The sequence below is a fragment of the Salvelinus sp. IW2-2015 genome, unplaced genomic scaffold (assembly GCF_002910315.2).
Source record: "Salvelinus sp. IW2-2015 unplaced genomic scaffold, ASM291031v2 Un_scaffold640, whole genome shotgun sequence".
Taxonomy (NCBI): domain Eukaryota; kingdom Metazoa; phylum Chordata; class Actinopteri; order Salmoniformes; family Salmonidae; genus Salvelinus; species Salvelinus sp. IW2-2015.
Genome location: NW_019942587.1, coordinates 245361 through 253321, shown reverse-complemented (window position 1 = coordinate 253321; position 7961 = coordinate 245361).

Below are 7961 nucleotides of genomic sequence, written 5' to 3'. Positions count from 1 at the left end.
TAACACATTCTTGTGGCGCCCAAGAGACCCGTATTCGCCCCAGCCGGTCCTTCTCATGTCACCAAATTTGGCGATAGAAGTTGCAGCTAGAACCAGACATTAGAGGTCACGCTGTCTGTGTCGAGATCGAGGCACTTGGGGGGCCATCACAAACAACACTGTCCGTCTAACTCCACCATTAAAACCTTTACTGTGTCTCCCTTTCAGAGGAAGACAGCGGATATGTAGCCTGCGTCCCAAATCGCACCCCATTCCTTATAAASTGTACTTCTTTTGACCAGGGTCCTCTGTTCAAAAGTATATAAGGAATAGGTTGCCATTTGGAACGCAATGTAACCTTCCTCAAACAAACAACCCCCCCCTTTCCTTTCCGCCTGCTTTGCCTTTTTCTTTGTTATTTTAGCCAAGCTTCTTATTTCTCTTTCTCTAARTCTCTTAGGGAGACAGATGGAGGGGTGAGGTGGGGGGCAGAGCACAACTCACGATTTCCACTGAAGGCCGTGGGCCTAYATGACTGATTTGAACAAGATCAGCTTTAAAAACATAGTTCTCTGATTATTTTCTCTTTCATGAGACGCAGACAGTTATTTTGCGTCATCTTTTGTTTTGTTGCTTTTTGTGTAAAAAATATTTATTTCAGATTCAATAGGCATTGGATTTTTTTGTTATTTTGATAGTTTTGGGGATCAAAAAAGGTGATAAGCATTGATACAAAACATTACATTTACAATACCAGTCAAAAGTTTGGACACACCTACTSATTCAAGGGTTTTTCTTTATTTTGACAATTTTCTACATTGTTGAATAACAGTAAAGACATCAAAACTATGAAACAACACATGGAATAAAGTAGTATCCAAAGAAGTATGAAACAAATCAAAATATATTATATATTTGAGATTCTCAAAGTGGCCACTATTTGCCTTCATGACAGCTTTGCACACTCTTGGRATTCTCTCAACCAGCTCCATGAGGAATGCTTTTCCAACAGTCTTGAAGGAGTTCCCAAATATGCTGAGCACTCATCCCAAACCATCTCAATTTGGTTTAGGTTGGATGATTGTGGAGGCCAGGTCATCTGATGCAGCACACCATCACTGTCCTTCTTGGTCATATAGCCTTAACACAGTCTGGAGGTGTGTCTTTGGTCATTGTCCTGTTGAAAAACAAATGATGGTCCCGCTAAGCGCAAACCAGATGGAATGGCGTATCYCTGTAGAATGCTGTGGTAGCCATGCTGGTTAAATGTGCATTGAATTCTAAATAAATCACAGACAGTGTCACCAGCAAAGCACCCCCACACCATCACTCCTCGTCCTCCATGCTTCATGGTGGGAACCATACATGTTCACCTACTCTYCGTCTCACAAAGACARGGCAGTTGGAACCAAAAATCTCAAATTTGGACTCATCAGACCAAAGCACAGATTTCAACCGGTCTAATGTCCATTGCTCGTGTTTCTTGGCCCAAGCAAGTATTTTCTTCTTATTGGTGTCCTTTAGTAGAGGTTTCTTTGCAGCAATTCGACCACGAAGGCCTGATTCACACAGTCTCCTCTGAACAGTTGATGTTGATATGTGTCTGTTACTTGAACTCTGTGAAGCATTTATTTGGACTGCAATTTCTGAGGCTGGTAACTCTAATTAACTTATCCTCTGCAGCAGAGGTAACTCTGGGTTTCACACGCTGATATGTTTCACCTGTCTTTGTGATTGTCTCCACCCCCATCCAGGTGTCGCCCATCATCCCCATTATCCCCTGTGTATTTATACCTGTGTTCTCTGTTTGTCTGTTCATCAAATCAACCAGCATTTTTGTTCTCAGCTCCTGCTATTCCCAGTCTCTCTTTTTCTCGCCTTCCTGGTTTTGACCCTTGACTGTCCTGACTCTGAGCCCACCTGCCTGACCACTCTGCCTGCCCCTGCCCCTGAGCCTGCCTGCCGACCTGTACCTTTGCCCCACCCCTGGATTATTGACCTCTGCCTACCCTGAACCTGAGCCTGCCTGCCTTCCGTTACCCGACCTCTGGTTTACTGACCCCTGCCTTGACCTGTCTATTGCCTGTCCCTATTGGATTATTAAACCATTATTAATTTGACGTGTCTGCATCTGGGTCTTACCTTCATACCTGATAGTACAAACTGGCCATGACTGACCCAGCAGACCCGGGCCAGCGGCGCAACGCCATTTCCTCCTAAGGAGCCTCCATTGGTAGGCACAAGGAATTGCTTCGTGGTCTTATGGATGGGGTCCAAATGTTGGCTGAGCGCCATAACCACAGCCCGCCTGCCTGACCACTCTGCCTGCCCCTGCCTCTGAGCCTGCCTGCCGACCTGTACCTTTGCRCCACCTCTGAATTATTGACCTCTGCCTACCCTGAACCTGAGCCTGCCTGCCATCCGGTACCATTGCACTACCTCTGGTTTACTGACGCCTGCCCGCTTTGACCTACATAGGGATGGCATTTCCCGTATGATTGATGAGGATCTCCATATTGCAAATGTACGGTCCCTTACTAGATGTCCGCGAATGCTTTTAAAATAGGCCGATGGCCTCAGGTCGTGCCCCAGGGTCAGATCTTCTGGGAAGTCATCAAATATAGTCTCTCGGACATTTGGTTTCCGTTTTATACCATTTAGAATTTTTGGTCACTTTTCCACTGTTCCCGAAAATACCACCAGATGGCCACTGGCTGCTTATTGCAAATGGACAAAACATCACCAAAGTGACATGGCCATTTCTCCTAAACGGAAAAGACTTTGAAGATGAAACTTGCAAATCCAATCAGTTTTCCACGTTGATTCAACGTCATCATATTTATTTTTGGGGGCGTCGAAACAACGTTGATTCAACCAGTTTTTGCCCAGTGCGTAGTTCATGTTCCTTCCTAAAGGCTATGAAGCTATAGATGTCACTGCCGTTAATCCATTAATTCCCTACATAGTCTGCTGGGGGCCTCGCCTTCTATGTGAACGATTCAAAACAAGAGGGWAAAACTGAGCGGAGTGCATTATTGCAACCACGTCAAAGGAATCCCTCTCCAACTTTGATGTCCACCTATAGTCCTATTTCAAGGTCGATCAAGGAAATGGTTAATAGACATTGGCACATGTTACATAGTGACCCCGGCTTTGGTATAGCGTTTGAATCCCCCCTGAGGTTTTGCTATAAGAGACCCTGACATTTACGAGATTGTTTAGCAAGGTGACGAAGAAAAAAGCATCACATTTTATATCTATCATTCCRGATGGCAARTTCCTTTGTCACAACTGTGTCRACTGTTATGCCATGATCAGAGGGAACTCTCTTATRCATCCCCATTCAGGTGAGTTGATAAAGAGTTTAGGTAGAATAACATGTAACATGTTGTATATCTCCTTAAGTGTTCTTGTAACTTTTATTATGTGGGTAAGACCAAACGTGAACTTAATACAAGGATATGAGAGCATAAGAGCTCCATTCGCAACCAGGATGAAAAATCACCTGTTGCCAAGTATTTCAACAGCCATAATCATGGACTAAGTGCCTTACGTTAATACAGGTATTGCATTGGTGAAGGCGACACATAGGGGAAGAGATAAGGATAAATTACTTCTCCAAAGAGATACARATTGGCTAGACTGTTTGGACACTCTGGCCCCAGCAGGCCTTAATGGGGAATGGTATTTTACTTGTTTTTTTGCAGTATGTGTTTGTTGTTGTAGTAGGTTATAAATAGGCCAAACATTTAGGTAATTACATCATAATGTATTTATATTGTGTGTCTATCTTTTATTTGATTTTTATGTTTCCCCCACAGCTCCCTCTGCTGGGATCTCTTGATTGGGCCAATACTGACTGTGCATTTATAATTATGCCCACCTGTATGGTATTATTGTTGTGACATTGATTGGCGTTGCCTTGAACGCTGAAGGAGGGGTCATACCCAAAACATTTGTGCGGCCTTCCCCAGCATATCTCAGCCGGGCCCAGTGCTGGCCAAAGCGGACAGAACTGAGTACCATGACGGTAAGGCTTAGTTTGGCTGATCACTGTGGAAGACAGGGAGGGTGGACCTGCGTCCAGACATGGTGTTCACTAGTTGAGTTCAACGTCCCTCCTCCCTCCATCAGAGGAAGTCTAATAAGTAGAGCCAGGGAGGGTTCAGGGCCCAAGCTAAGTGGATGGTGGCTGTGTTTATTGTTGCGGAACGGGGTGTCATACTAAATAAGCTCTTCTGAGCTATTTGGGTGACCCATGGACAACCTCTCTACACACTCCTCTCTCTCAGTACCTAACGAAAATAACTGTCCCTGCGTCCATAGTGCCAAGATCGATTATGAATTATAACTAGGTTGCTCTTGGTAGTCGTGTTGTGAAGGAAAACATGCTGTTATCTAAACCTGGATCTCAAGGATCTATATACTGTGGACCCATAGGTCTTCAATCATTTTTCTTGCATAGATGTAAAGCAATATATTCGTAGCTCCATCTTGCCCTCTGATAGGCCTGGTGGAAATATTGCGGAGACATATCCAATCCTCTCAGATCTAGTGCCTACGGGACAGGGATTAGGGGTTCATTTGGTGTTCAGGAAACCCATACCTGCCGCCATAGCAGCATTGGTAACCGACAAGTTCACTGATTTAAAATGACTTGGTGAGGAATTTGAAGGACTCCTTTTCAGCTTCAGTAGTTTGCCAGCAGTGACTGAAGTCCAACACATCACACCACAACTTCAAATATACTGCGCTAGCACAACTGACCCTTGCTCAATCTGATCTTGGGAAGAAAAAAAAGCCTGTCACATATAGTTCACATCCAAGCATTATTGGAAAGAAACACACAGGGAAAGCAACACACAACTACTGTAGGTTGTATTCATTAGGGAACACCATAGCAAAATGTTTAAATATTGGTGGGAGACTCTGTTATAGAGGAGTGTAAATGCTTTTTTTAGGCTGGATCATGTTGTTGTATTGTTGTATGTTTTAATTATGTCATGATTGTTGCTGCCTTCCTGGCCAGGTCTCCATTGAAAAAGATACTCTGGGTCTCAATGGGCTTTCCTGGTGAAATAAAAACATGCAATGGTAATAACTGTTTCTCGTAGAATGAGTTCAGGTTATAGCTCCCCGTTTTATTATACCTCCCCGTTTTATTATACATCTCCGTTTTCTTCCATTTTGTGCCCAGTGAACATGACCCAGATGAAAGGAGTACAAGATTAAATCCAGCTGTTCGCTTGGATATCTCTGACTGCAGGTTTGCAGAGCCAAGTGAGACACCCTCCGAATCACTTCTTCTCTTTTCCTTGCCTTAAGCCCTTATTAAACTGACATTAGCTATGTTTCTATGACCATTGATTTTTTGGTCTACATTTAGATATTTTGCATAGAAAGTAAATGGAACAATTGCTTGCTATGGTGCGTTTCCATTTCACTATCGTGTGTCGATAAAAACAGCTGGATGTAATAACTTCACATAAGAAATTATGTTTCCATTACCCATTTAGGCAAATTGCCCGTTAATAAACTGGCGACAGCCTGTATGCCATCCCACCGATCTCTTTCATGTTTCAGGTAGCCCGCGAAAGCCAGCATGGATAGAATGCAATAATTGACTAATATTTGCCATATTCTAAATAATTCTTATGTGCCAACGTATCGCCATGGTGAAACTTGCACTCCTGTAGATCTGAAATAATTGGATGATGAAATTTGCCAGTCAACCAGAAAKGCAGGGCGAAGCAATTCAGCCATTCTTGAAAGTCAGMACAATCCTTGTCCTGCAAAGAACATAATTTTTTATAGTTGAAGAAATTGATTTTGCAAGCGGTAGGCATTAAGTGGGGTGAAGCTTTATAGTTACGTGATGACATCAGGTGCCCTGCATACCTTCAAAATGATTCGGCAATCAGCATTTATTCGAAAAACACRGTTTCCATCATTATTTGTCTAAGTAAAGAAAGTTCAATAAACAGGGACTGTTCTGGCCATTCTGCCGCCCTAGGTGAGACAAAAATATATTTTTTGAGACAATGTTTTTGTCGAATAAACCTGGGTCAATGGAAACCTGCCTAATTACTTGACACACAAGCAGGTGTGTGCGCACACAGATTGATATGGAACATAGCCATTAGTCGGTTACTGCACTGACAGGACTGTCACACCCTGATCTGTTTCACCTGTCTTGTGCTTGTCTCCACCCCCCACCAGGTGTCTCCAATTATCCCCTGTGTAATTATACCTGTGTTTTCTGTTGGTCTGTTGACAGTTCGTCTTGTCTAACCAGCATGTTTTCCCCGTTTTCCAYTATCTCTAGTTTCTGTTTTCTTGTCTGCCTGCCTTGACCCTGAGCCTGCCTGCCATTCAGTCCCTGATTGATGCTGTCTTGGATTACCGACCCCTGCCTGTCCTGGACCTGCCTTTTGCCTGCCCCCTGTTTTGTAATAAACATCTGAGATTCTAACTGTCTGCCTCGTGTGTCTGCATCTGGGTCTTATCCTGAGTTGTGTTAAGGACAGTGAGACAAGGTAGTTGAGAGGTGCTGTCAGTCAATAGCCCTGCTCCCACCACCAGGGCCTTTAGGCACTTGTGTAGATCTGAAAGGATTGAATTGGTCTCATTTCTCTTGGCCTATCAGAAGGTGAAGTGGTGCGATTACCATTTCGCTGATACCTATCCAATCCTTTAATAGATTAATACATCTTTAGTAGAGATGTGAAACATTATTGTTTTGGATATTTCGAATGGACACGTTTCACTTGTCCTTTCAAATAGCTTTTCGCTGCAATATGTTTCCTTTRTGTTTATTAATTCTACACTGAACAAAAATAATATATGGATTTCACTTGACGGGGTATACAGATATGCACCTGTTGGTCATAGATATCTTAACCAAAGGTAGACGCATGGATCAGAAGACCAGTCAGTATGTGGTGTGACCACCATTTGCCTCATGCAGCGCAACACATGTTCTTCGCATAAAGTTGATCAGGCTGTTGATTGTGGCCTGCGGAATGTTGTCCCARTCCTCTTCAATGGCTGTGAGAAGTTTCTGGATATTGGCGGGAACTGGAACGTGCAAGTCGATCCAGAGCATCCCAAACATGCTCAATAGGTGACATGTCTGGTGAGTATGCAGGACATGGAAGAACTTGGAAATGTTCCGTTTCCAGCAATTGTGTACAGATCCTTGTGACATGGGGTTGTGCATTATCATGCTAAAATATCATGCTAAAACATGAGCTGATGAATGGGACGACAATGATCTCATCACGGTATCTTTGTGTATTCAAATTGCCATTGAGAAAATGCAATTGCGTTCGTTGTCCATAGCTTATGCCGGCCCATACCATAACCCCGCCGCCAACACGGGGCACTCTGTTCACAACGTTGACATCAGCAAACTGTTCGCCCACACGACACCAAACACGCTGTCTGCCATCTGCCATCTGCCCGGCACAGTTGAAACCTAGCATTCACTTGGGATGAGCACACTTCTCCAGCATGCCAGTGGCCATCAAAGGTGAGCATTTGCCCACTGAAGTCAGTTACGACTCCGAACTGTAGTCAAGTGAAGACCCTGGTGAGGATGACGAGCTTCCCTGAGACYGTTTCTGACAATCTGTGCAGAAATTCTCTGGTTGTTCAAACCTACAGTTTCATCAGCTGCCGGGTGGCTAGTTTCAGACAATCCCGGATGTGAGGAAGCTGGATGTTGAGGTGCTGGGCTGCCATGGTTACATGTGGTCTGCGGTAGTGAGGCCAGTTAGACGTTCTGCCAAATTCTCTAAAACAACATTGGAGGAGGTTTAAGATAGAGACCATTCAATTAACTGGCAATAGCTCTGGTGGACATTCCTGCAGTAGCATGCCAATTGCACGCTCCCTCAAAACATGAGACTAATGTGGCATTGTCTTGTGTGACAAAACCGCACATTTCAGAGCGGCCTTTTTATTGTCCCAAGCACAAGGTC